We start from the raw sequence: 12,453 nt of genomic DNA on the forward strand, positions 1-12,453 counted from the left end.
CTGGCTTGAGGAGCTCGTTGTCGCGTCCCCTGAGGTGGGGTTCAATAAATACTTCCCACCCCAGCTTCTTGGCTCCCTCCGCCAGCAAACCACGCAAGACGTTATGTCTCTTAATCCGGGCGTCTTGCACAGCAGGACAGTAGCCGATGATGTGGGCGCAAGTCTGCCACTCTGCAGGACAATGCCTGCACCCCTTAGGGACACCCTCGCCCAAACCCCGGGCCAAATACTGCCGAGTGGGGTAGACGTTGGCTCGAAGCTGTAACGCTGTTATTAACTTCCTATGAGGAATGCCCCGGTAATGAACCAGCCAATCATTACTAATGGCATCGTTTTCAAAGTTCCTGATGCCGCGGCCTTGAGATATTAGATTGGCCCAGTTCTCGAGTTCTTTCTTTCTCCGTTTACTAGGAACAGGGTAGATGACCCTGGGAGCAGGAGTTTCCCCTTCGGATCTCGTCTCGTCACCCTCCAGGGCAGCGGAGATGACCAAGGGGGACTCCTCCCCGATGAGCGGAATCTTGTCCGCCCTTCCTCCTGCGGCAATGCACACCTTCTCAAACTCCTTCTGGATGCCTTCCTCGAGGACCACGGTCCTCGTGATGTCATCGGAGGACTGGGCGACACGGTGCAGCCGACGAGCCTGGATGTTCGGAATCTGGCTCGCCAGCCGCCCGATTCCGAGACCGCCGTCCTTGTAGCTGGCGTATAAGACGGCATCACAAGTACTGGAAGGTAAGTGAAGCCAGCTCTTCACCGCAGATCTTACCATCAGGTCCAGGGAGTGGAGGTAAGTGGCGTTGACACCGGCCTGATCCGCTGCATACAGCAGCCGTGGGATGGCATAGGTCCTCAAGATCTCCACCTTCTGGAGCGGTTTAAGCGGGGCTACGCCAATGTTTTTAACCCATGTGCTCAGTTTTTCTTGCAGCTCCGGACGGGAGAGACCCACCCAAGGATCCACCCCCAGGCCCAAATACTTCTCAGAGCTGCCGGGCTCGATCATATTGAGCGGAATGCCACCGATCGTCCAAGTATCACAGTTGTTAACCGTGAATGAGTCTTTTGTGGGCCTGATCATAAATCCGTGGCATTTTTTTGCTTGCACGCGTAGCCCGGACAGATGACAAAACTCCTCAACCGCTCTAATGTTCTTCTCCATGCCTTCCCACGAGTCACTCAAAAGGACTAGATCATCCGCAAACGCCAAAGATGACACAGAGCGATCGCCGTACTTAAATCCGTTCTTAGAATCTTCCAACCTACATAAGAACGGGTCCACTGAGAGGTTGAACAGAAGCGGGGACATTGGGTCTCCTTGTTTCACCCCGGTGAGGATCTTAATTCCCTCAGAGGACGCTTCCCCCACCTCCCGCCGAGTCGCACAGCTGGAATACATATTGGCAATGGTATTGATCACATGACCATCCACGCCTTTTTGCTCGAGGACTCGAAGGATGTGTCGATGGTGGACGGAGTCAAAGGCTTTCGCCAAGTCCACAAAGACCACTGCTAACGCCTTATGATCTCTCTTGGCGTGCTTGATGAGCATCTGGAGGAGCTTCAGATTTTCCGCGCAGCCAGGGGCTGAAATGAAACCCCTTTGGCGGCTGTTAATTGGACATGCTCGTCGCAGGCGTGCCGTCAAAATTCGAGAGAACAGACGCAAAATAACCGACCCGATGGTGATGGGCCGCCAGTTGTTAATGTCCCCTCATAAGCTAGGGTCAGCAGACTTAGGTATTAAAATAGTTCTACATTCCTTGATTCCATGCGGAATCTTCCCGGCCAGCAGCCACAAGTTGAACAATTCAGCTAACTGGGTGCCTTGGGGGTCTAGTTTGACAACATCTCCCAAAATGATACCAGCGAGCTTTTACGATCGAGCCCAAAAGCCGCTGGTATCTCAGGTACAGGCCTCTTCTCGCCGCCCTGTTCTTCATCCACCTCTTCTCCACTTTTTCCGGCGTGGGTTTCACTCGGTCCTTCCTCCGATGTTTCAATCTCACTGCGGCGGTATGTCCCACCAGCTGCGTCAACCACTCCTCCGACGTTTCCTCAACGATGTTCCGGAGGTCTTCCTCCACAGCCTCCAAAGCCCTCTCAAATGCGCTCTTCCGACCAGGGGTGAGAGAGGCCCCTCGAACCTTTTCTGCAATAATCCTCCTGTATTCCATCCTAATCAATTCAGTCTTCGCTCTCTCAACCGGTACATCCCCTTCGCACGAACCCGCAGCTCTTCGCGGCGATGCGAATCCTTTTGCACCAGCCGCCAGCTGCCATCTCTTATCGCTGACCTGCTTTGCCGATTTTGTGGGCAAATGCTCAGAAATCAGCTCATTAATATTCCATGGGTCTTTAAATTTCTGTTCTAACTCTCTCAGCAGAGCCGTCTCTTCCTCCGACCAGACGCTCTTATGCATACCCCGCAATCCCTTTCCTCTTCCGCGAGACGCTTCGATCCTTTCCCTGTTCCTAGTCCCTGGGTGAACCAGATGCTTATGTTGGGAAAGGCCGCTCTTGGTCTTGAACTTCCGGTCACAATCCTCACAGTTCCACGGGAGGGGGGCCTCCGAGGCCTCTTCATCTTCCCCTTCACCCAGGGTTCCGTGGCACCCCGGGAAGTGGCAGGCAATGCTATGATGATTCTCATTCAGTATCCCACACCGGGAACACTGGAAAAGCACCCGTCGCCGACCGTGGGCTCTCCGCAGATGTTCGGTCAACACTGCGATTTTCCCTACCTTGACTCCACAGCATGGACATGCTGGATGTTCATCTGGGATCGTCACAACTGGCATACCGTCAGTTGCTCGCCCCCGCCCCAGAGTCAAGGATAGGGGTCGCCAAAGCCGGTAAGATTGCCTTGCGAGAGGGAGACTCCAGAACCGCTCCTGCCGCCACCTCCCCCCGGGCTTCATCAGCCCGGCCTACCAGGGGCGAAACGACAGGGGATTCCAGAGCCTCATAAACCTCCGGCAGATCTTTCACGCAATCGAGACTTGGTCCGGGAATAGTCCCATGCCAAGGGTCATAATCCGCGTTATAGAACGTCAAATTCTGCAACACAGCAGGCCACCCATTCGATGTTAAAATCATCGGCCTGACGGCAGTGACATCGACAGGAAACTCACCTGTCTGGGTGCCCACGGAAACAAAATTGACAACCCAAGGTCTTACTAGGTTGTCGAACATGACTGCGGGGCTTCGGTATACAGCAGAAGAACCAGTCCCCCAAGTTCAACTGGCATGCCTGAAAGTGGCCCCTAGGCCAAGGGCTCTGGACTGCAAGTAAGCCAATTACACTGCAATCAAAATTTTGATTCACCTCGAGGAACTATCGAGTGGTCGGTGAAGCCAGTCGATAGGGAGGAAGCAACTATAACACCGCACACTGGGGCAGAGGCAAACTTGGTTACCCACAAGTGGGCATCCAGCGGGACCACGAGGAGGTGTTGCCTCCGCAGCTCAGCCCAGTCAGTAACTATGGTCCTGTCTTCAGAGAGTCATAGTTACTCCCGCCTCTCATGTCTCTTCACAGCGCCAGACTAGAGTCAAGCTCAACAGGGTCTCCTTTCCCCGCTGGTTCCGCCAAGCCCGCTCCCTTGGCTGTGGTTTCGCTGGAGAGTAGGTAGGGACAGTGGGAATCTCCTTCATCCATCCATGCACGTCACTAATTAGATGACGAGGCATTTGGCTATTTTACGAACCATAGAAACTCTAGGGCACCTTTTCCGGGTTGAGATGACGGGCGGCCCGTCCGCCCATGTCAAGATTAGTGGTCATTAGGGGACGAGATCACACAGTCCCAAAGGTAAAGCTCGACCACACAGGGAGCTGGGCAAGAGCAAAATTCAGCAGGTACAGAAGACAGAGCAAGCTCAGTCGTCTGTGTGAAGAATTTTACTGTTGCCTTTCCGAAGAAGGCATAAGAATTAGTCACAATAAGATTATAATTGACACATCTTACCTTTGCTAGCAAAGATGTGCAATATGTCCACCAAAGATAGGAGAGCTCTCCGCGAGAAGAGCCTCGCTATCTTCTTCATGCGGCTCCCGGAGAGTCCAAGGTGGGCGAGGAGAGCATCATTGCCGGCATACCACTTCCCTCTTGCTCCAAGCGGAAACCCCAGGAATTGGACCTCCCCAGCTCTTGTCAGACTTCTGACTTGCTCGTCCAAATGTTGGTATTTCCGTACTTTCTCTCCTGCTGCGTCACCTAAGGATGACAAATTACTTTCGAAACGGACTGTAACGTCCGCCACCTTCGCCTCGCCCGGCCCTCTTTTACTACAGTCAAATCTGGCTTGAGGAGCTCGTTGTCGCGTCCCCTGAGGTGGGGTTCAATAAATACTTCCTACCCCAGCTTCTTGGCTCCCTCCGCCAGCAAACCACGCAAGACGTTATGTCTCTTAATCCGGGCGTCTTGCACAGCAGGACAGTAGCCGATGATGTGGGCGCAAGTCTGCCACTCTGCAGGACAATGCCTGCACCCCTTAGGGACACCCTCGCCCAAACCCCGGGCCAAATACTGCCGAGTGGGGTAGACGTTGGCTCGAAGCTGTAACGCTGTTATTAACTTCCTATGAGGAATGCCCCGGTAATGAACCAGCCAATCATTACTAATGGCATCGTTTTCAAAGTTCCTGATGCCGCGGCCTTGAGATATTAGATTGGCCCAGTTCTCGAGTTCTTTCTTTCTCCGTTTACTAGGAACAGGGTAGATGACCCTGGGAGCAGGAGTTTCCCCTTCGGATCTCGTCTCGTCACCCTCCAGGGCAGCGGAGATGACCAAGGGGGACTCCTCCCCGATGAGCGGAATCTTGTCCGCCCTTCCTCCTGCGGCAATGCACACCTTCTCAAACTCCTTCTGGATGCCTTCCTCGAGGACCACGGTCCTCGTGATGTCATCGGAGGACTGGGCGACACGGTGCAGCCGACGAGCCTGGATGTTCGGAATCTGGCTCGCCAGCCGCCCGATTCCGAGACCGCCGTCCTTGTAGCTGGCGTATAAGACGGCATCACAAGTACTGGAAGGTAAGTGAAGCCAGCTCTTCACCGCAGATCTTACCATCAGGTCCAGGGAGTGGAGGTAAGTGGCGTTGACACCGGCCTGATCCGCTGCATACAGCAGCCGTGGGATGGCATAGGTCCTCAAGATCTCCACCTTCTGGAGCGGTTTAAGCGGGGCTACGCCAATGTTTTTAACCCATGTGCTCAGTTTTTCTTGCAGCTCCGGACGGGAGAGACCCACCCAAGGATCCACCCCCAGGCCCAAATACTTCTCAGAGCTGCCGGGCTCGATCATATTGAGCGGAATGCCACCGATCGTCCAAGTATCACAGTTGTTAACCGTGAATGAGTCTTTTGTGGGCCTGATCATAAATCCGTGGCATTTTTTTGCTTGCACGCGTAGCCCGGACAGATGACAAAACTCCTCAACCGCTCTAATGTTCTTCTCCATGCCTTCCCACGAGTCACTCAAAAGGACTAGATCATCCGCGAACGCCAAAGATGACACAGAGCGATCGCCGTACTTAAATCCGTTCTTAGAATCTTCCAACCTACATAAGAACGGGTCCACTGAGAGGTTGAACAGAAGCGGGGACATTGGGTCTCCTTGTTTCACCCCGGTGAGGATCTTAATTCCCTCAGAGGACGCTTCCCCCACCTCCCGCCGAGTCGCACAGCTGGAATACATATTGGCAATGGTATTGATCACATGACCATCCACGCCTTTTTGCTCGAGGACTCGAAGGATGTGTCGATGGTGGACGGAGTCAATGGCTTTCGCCAAGTCCACAAAGACCACTGCTAACGCCTTATGATCTCTCTTGGCGTGCTTGATGAGCATCTGGAGGAGCTTCAGATTTTCCGCGCAGCCAGGGGCTGAAATGAAACCCCTTTGGCGGCTGTTAATTGGACATGCTCGTCGCAGGCGTGCCGTCAAAATTCGAGAGAACAGACGCAAAATAACCGACCCGATGGTGATGGGCCGCCAGTTGTTAATGTCCCCTCATAAGCTAGGGTCAGCAGACTTAGGTATTAAAATAGTTCTACATTCCTTGATTCCATGCGGAATCTTCCCGGCCAGCAGCCACAAGTTGAACAATTCAGCTAACTGGGTGCCTTGGGGGTCTAGTTTGACAACATCTCCCAAAATGATACCAGCGAGCTTTTACGATCGAGCCCAAAAGCCGCTGGTATCTCAGGTACAGGCCTCTTCTCGCCGCCCTGTTCTTCATCCACCTCTTCTCCACTTTTTCCGGCGTGGGTTTCACTCGGTCCTTCCTCCGATGTTTCAATCTCACTGCGGCGGTATGTCCCACCAGCTGCGTCAACCACTCCTCCGACGTTTCCTCAACGATGTTCCGGAGGTCTTCCTCCACAGCCTCCAAAGCCCTCTCAAATGCGCTCTTCCGACCAGGGGTGAGAGAGGCCCCTCGAACCTTTTCTGCAATAATCCTCCTGTATTCCATCCTAATCAATTCAGTCTTCGCTCTCTCAACCGGTACATCCCCTTCGCACGAACCCGCAGCTCTTCGCGGCGATGCGAATCCTTTTGCACCAGCCGCCAGCTGCCATCTCTTATCGCTGACCTGCTTTGCCGATTTTGTGGGCAAATGCTCAGAAATCAGCTCATTAATATTCCATGGGTCTTTAAATTTCTGTTCTAACTCTCTCAGCAGAGCCGTCTCTTCCTCCGACCAGACGCTCTTATGCATACCCCGCAATCCCTTTCCTCTTCCGCGAGACGCTTCGATCCTTTCCCTGTTCCTAGTCCCTGGGTGAACCAGATGCTTATGTTGGGAAAGGCCGCTCTTGGTCTTGAACTTCCGGTCACAATCCTCACAGTTCCACGGGAGGGGGGCCTCCGAGGCCTCTTCATCTTCCCCTTCACCCAGGGTTCCGTGGCACCCCGGGAAGTGGCAGGCAATGCTATGATGATTCTCATTCAGTATCCCACACCGGGAACACTGGAAAAGCACCCGTCGCCGACCGTGGGCTCTCCGCAGATGTTCGGTCAACACTGCGATTTTCCCTACCTTGACTCCACAGCATGGACATGCTGGATGTTCATCTGGGATCGTCACAACTGGCGTACCGTCAGTTGCTCGCCCCCGCCCCAGAGTCAAGGATAGGGGTCGCCAAAGCCGGTAAGATTGCCTTGCGAGAGGGAGACTCCAGAACTGCTCCTGCCGCCACCTCCCCCCGGGCTTCATCAGCCCGGCCTACCAGGGGCGAAACGACAGGGGATTCCAGAGCCTCATAAACCTCCGGCAGATCTTTCACGCAATCGAGACTTGGTCCGGGAATAGTCCCATGCCAAGGGTCATAATCCGCGTTATAGAACGTCAAATTCTGCAACACAGCAGGCCACCCATTCGATGTTAAAGTCACCGGCCTGACGGCAGTGACATCGACAGGAAACTCACCTGTCTGGGTGCCCACGGAAACAAAATTGACAACCCAAGGTCTTACTAGGTTGTCGAACATGACTGCGGGGCTTCGGTATACAGCAGAAGAACCAGTCCCCCAAGTTCAACTGGCATGCCTGAAAGCGGCCCCTAGGCCAAGGGCTCTGGACTGCAAGTAAGCCAATTACACTGCAATCAAAATTTTGATTCACCTCGAGGAACTATCGAGTGGTCGGTGAAGCCAGTCGATAGGGAGGAAGCAACTATAACACCGCACACTGGGGCAGAGGCAAACTTGGTTACCCACAAGTGGGCATCCAGCGGGACCACGAGGAGGTGTTGCCTCCGCAGCTCAGCCCAGTCAGTAACTATGGTCCTGTCTTCAGAGAGTCATAGTTACTCCCGCCTCTCATGTCTCTTCACAGCGCCAGACTAGAGTCAAGCTCAACAGGGTCTCCTTTCCCCGCTGGTTCCGCCAAGCCCGCTCCCTTGGCTGTGGTTTCGCTGGAGAGTAGGTAGGGACAGTGGGAATCTCCTTCATCCATCCATGCACGTCACTAATTAGATGACGAGGCATTTGGCTATTTTACGAACCATAGAAACTCTAGGGCACCTTTTCCGGGTTGAGATGACGGGCGGCCCGTCCGCCCATGTCAAGATTAGTGGTCATTAGGGGACGAGATCACACAGTCCCAAAGGTAAAGCTCGACCACACAGGGAGCTGGGCAAGAGCAAAATTCAGCAGGTACAGAAGACAGAGCAAGCTCAGTCGTCTGTGTGAAGAATTTTACTGTTGCCTTTCCGAAGAAGGCATAAGAATTAGTCACAATAAGATTATAATTGACACATCTTACCTTTGCTAGCAAAGATGTGCAATATGTCCACCAAAGATAGGAGAGCTCTCCGCGAGAAGAGCCTCGCTATCTTCTTCATGCGGCTCCCGGAGAGTCCAAGGTGGGCGAGGAGAGCATCATTGCCGGCATACCACTTCCCTCTTGCTCCAAGCGGAAACCCCAGGAATTGGACCTCCCCAGCTCTTGTCAGACTTCTGACTTGCTCGTCCAAATGTTGGTATTTCCGTACTTTCTCTCCTGCTGCGTCACCTAAGGATGACAAATTACTTTCGAAACGGACTGTAACGTCCGCCACCTTCGCCTCGCCCGGCCCTCTTTTACTACAGTCAAATCTGGCTTGAGGAGCTCGTTGTCGCGTCCCCTGAGGTGGGGTTCAATAAATACTTCCTACCCCAGCTTCTTGGCTCCCTCCGCCAGCAAACCACGCAAGACGTTATGTCTCTTAATCCGGGCGTCTTGCACAGCAGGACAGTAGCCGATGATGTGGGCGCAAGTCTGCCACTCTGCAGGACAATGCCTGCACCCCTTAGGGACACCCTCGCCCAAACCCCGGGCCAAATACTGCCGAGTGGGGTAGACGTTGGCTCGAAGCTGTAACGCTGTTATTAACTTCCTATGAGGAATGCCCCGGTAATGAACCAGCCAATCATTACTAATGGCATCGTTTTCAAAGTTCCTGATGCCGCGGCCTTGAGATATTAGATTGGCCCAGTTCTCGAGTTCTTTCTTTCTCCGTTTACTAGGAACAGGGTAGATGACCCTGGGAGCAGGAGTTTCCCCTTCGGATCTCGTCTCGTCACCCTCCAGGGCAGCGGAGATGACCAAGGGGGACTCCTCCCCGATGAGCGGAATCTTGTCCGCCCTTCCTCCTGCGGCAATGCACACCTTCTCAAACTCCTTCTGGATGCCTTCCTCGAGGACCACGGTCCTCGTGATGTCATCGGAGGACTGGGCGACACGGTGCAGCCGACGAGCCTGGATGTTCGGAATCTGGCTCGCCAGCCGCCCGATTCCGAGACCGCCGTCCTTGTAGCTGGCGTATAAGACGGCATCACAAGTACTGGAAGGTAAGTGAAGCCAGCTCTTCACCGCAGATCTTACCATCAGGTCCAGGGAGTGGAGGTAAGTGGCGTTGACACCGGCCTGATCCGCTGCATACAGCAGCCGTGGGATGGCATAGGTCCTCAAGATCTCCACCTTCTGGAGCGGTTTAAGCGGGGCTACGCCAATGTTTTTAACCCATGTGCTCAGTTTTTCTTGCAGCTCCGGACGGGAGAGACCCACCCAAGGATCCACCCCCAGGCCCAAATACTTCTCAGAGCTGCCGGGCTCGATCATATTGAGCGGAATGCCACCGATCGTCCAAGTATCACAGTTGTTAACCGTGAATGAGTCTTTTGTGGGCCTGATCATAAATCCGTGGCATTTTTTTGCTTGCACGCGTAGCCCGGACAGATGACAAAACTCCTCAACCGCTCTAATGTTCTTCTCCATGCCTTCCCACGAGTCACTCAAAAGGACTAGATCATCCGCGAACGCCAAAGATGACACAGAGCGATCGCCGTACTTAAATCCGTTCTTAGAATCTTCCAACCTACATAAGAACGGGTCCACTGAGAGGTTGAACAGAAGCGGGGACATTGGGTCTCCTTGTTTCACCCCGGTGAGGATCTTAATTCCCTCAGAGGACGCTTCCCCCACCTCCCGCCGAGTCGCACAGCTGGAATACATATTGGCAATGGTATTGATCACATGACCATCCACGCCTTTTTGCTCGAGGACTCGAAGGATGTGTCGATGGTGGACGGAGTCAATGGCTTTCGCCAAGTCCACAAAGACCACTGCTAACGCCTTATGATCTCTCTTGGCGTGCTTGATGAGCATCTGGAGGAGCTTCAGATTTTCCGCGCAGCCAGGGGCTGAAATGAAACCCCTTTGGCGGCTGTTAATTGGACATGCTCGTCGCAGGCGTGCCGTCAAAATTCGAGAGAACAGACGCAAAATAACCGACCCGATGGTGATGGGCCGCCAGTTGTTAATGTCCCCTCATAAGCTAGGGTCAGCAGACTTAGGTATTAAAATAGTTCTACATTCCTTGATTCCATGCGGAATCTTCCCGGCCAGCAGCCACAAGTTGAACAATTCAGCTAACTGGGTGCCTTGGGGGTCTAGTTTGACAACATCTCCCAAAATGATACCAGCGAGCTTTTACGATCGAGCCCAAAAGCCGCTGGTATCTCAGGTACAGGCCTCTTCTCGCCGCCCTGTTCTTCATCCACCTCTTCTCCACTTTTTCCGGCGTGGGTTTCACTCGGTCCTTCCTCCGATGTTTCAATCTCACTGCGGCGGTATGTCCCACCAGCTGCGTCAACCACTCCTCCGACGTTTCCTCAACGATGTTCCGGAGGTCTTCCTCCACAGCCTCCAAAGCCCTCTCAAATGCGCTCTTCCGACCAGGGGTGAGAGAGGCCCCTCGAACCTTTTCTGCAATAATCCTCCTGTATTCCATCCTAATCAATTCAGTCTTCGCTCTCTCAACCGGTACATCCCCTTCGCACGAACCCGCAGCTCTTCGCGGCGATGCGAATCCTTTTGCACCAGCCGCCAGCTGCCATCTCTTATCGCTGACCTGCTTTGCCGATTTTGTGGGCAAATGCTCAGAAATCAGCTCATTAATATTCCATGGGTCTTTAAATTTCTGTTCTAACTCTCTCAGCAGAGCCGTCTCTTCCTCCGACCAGACGCTCTTATGCATACCCCGCAATCCCTTTCCTCTTCCGCGAGACGCTTCGATCCTTTCCCTGTTCCTAGTCCCTGGGTGAACCAGATGCTTATGTTGGGAAAGGCCGCTCTTGGTCTTGAACTTCCGGTCACAATCCTCACAGTTCCACGGGAGGGGGGCCTCCGAGGCCTCTTCATCTTCCCCTTCACCCAGGGTTCCGTGGCACCCCGGGAAGTGGCAGGCAATGCTATGATGATTCTCATTCAGTATCCCACACCGGGAACACTGGAAAAGCACCCGTCGCCGACCGTGGGCTCTCCGCAGATGTTCGGTCAACACTGCGATTTTCCCTACCTTGACTCCACAGCATGGACATGCTGGATGTTCATCTGGGATCGTCACAACTGGCGTACCGTCAGTTGCTCGCCCCCGCCCCAGAGTCAAGGATAGGGGTCGCCAAAGCCGGTAAGATTGCCTTGCGAGAGGGAGACTCCAGAACCGCTCCTGCCGCCACCTCCCCCCGGGCTTCATCAGCCCGGCCTACCAGGGGCGAAACGACAGGGGATTCCAGAGCCTCATAAACCTCCGGCAGATCTTTCACGCAATCGAGACTTGGTCCGGGAATAGTCCCATGCCAAGGGTCATAATCCGCGTTATAGAACGTCAAATTCTGCAACACAGCAGGCCACCCATTCGATGTTAAAGTCACCGGCCTGACGGCAGTGACATCGACAGGAAACTCACCTGTCTGGGTGCCCACGGAAACAAAATTGACAACCCAAGGTCTTACTAGGTTGTCGAACATGACTGCGGGGCTTCGGTATACAGCAGAAGAACCAGTCCCCCAAGTTCAACTGGCATGCCTGAAAGCGGCCCCTAGGCCAAGGGCTCTGGACTGCAAGTAAGCCAATTACACTGCAATCAAAATTTTGATTCACCTCGAGGAACTATCGAGTGGTCGGTGAAGCCAGTCGATAGGGAGGAAGCAACTATAACACCGCACACTGGGGCAGAGGCAAACTTGGTTACCCACAAGTGGGCATCCAGCGGGACCACGAGGAGGTGTTGCCTCCGCAGCTCAGCCCAGTCAGTAACTATGGTCCTGTCTTCAGAGAGTCATAGTTACTCCCGCCTCTCATGTCTCTTCACAGCGCCAGACTAGAGTCAAGCTCAACAGGGTCTCCTTTCCCCGCTGGTTCCGCCAAGCCCGCTCCCTTGGCTGTGGTTTCGCTGGAGAGTAGGTAGGGACAGTGGGAATCTCCTTCATCCATCCATGCACGTCACTAATTAGATGACGAGGCATTTGGCTATTTTACGAACCATAGAAACTCTAGGGCACCTTTTCCGGGTTGAGATGACGGGCGGCCCGTCCGCCCATGTCAAGATTAGTGGTCATTAGGGGACGAGATCACACAGTCCCAAAGGTAAAGCTCGACCACACAGGGAGCTGGGCAAGAGC

General features: G+C 53.9%; 1 long non-coding RNA gene across 1 annotated transcript in view; it reads right to left on the reverse strand.

Moving 5' to 3' along the window:
- LOC138063069 (uncharacterized) overlaps positions 1-12,453 on the reverse strand; it is a 164,976-nt gene that overhangs the window by 71,313 nt on the left and 81,210 nt on the right. The gene's annotated exons all lie outside the window — the stretch shown is intronic.

Source organism: Struthio camelus, chromosome 31 (assembly GCF_040807025.1).
Source record: "Struthio camelus isolate bStrCam1 chromosome 31, bStrCam1.hap1, whole genome shotgun sequence".
NCBI lineage: Eukaryota > Metazoa > Chordata > Aves > Struthioniformes > Struthionidae > Struthio > Struthio camelus.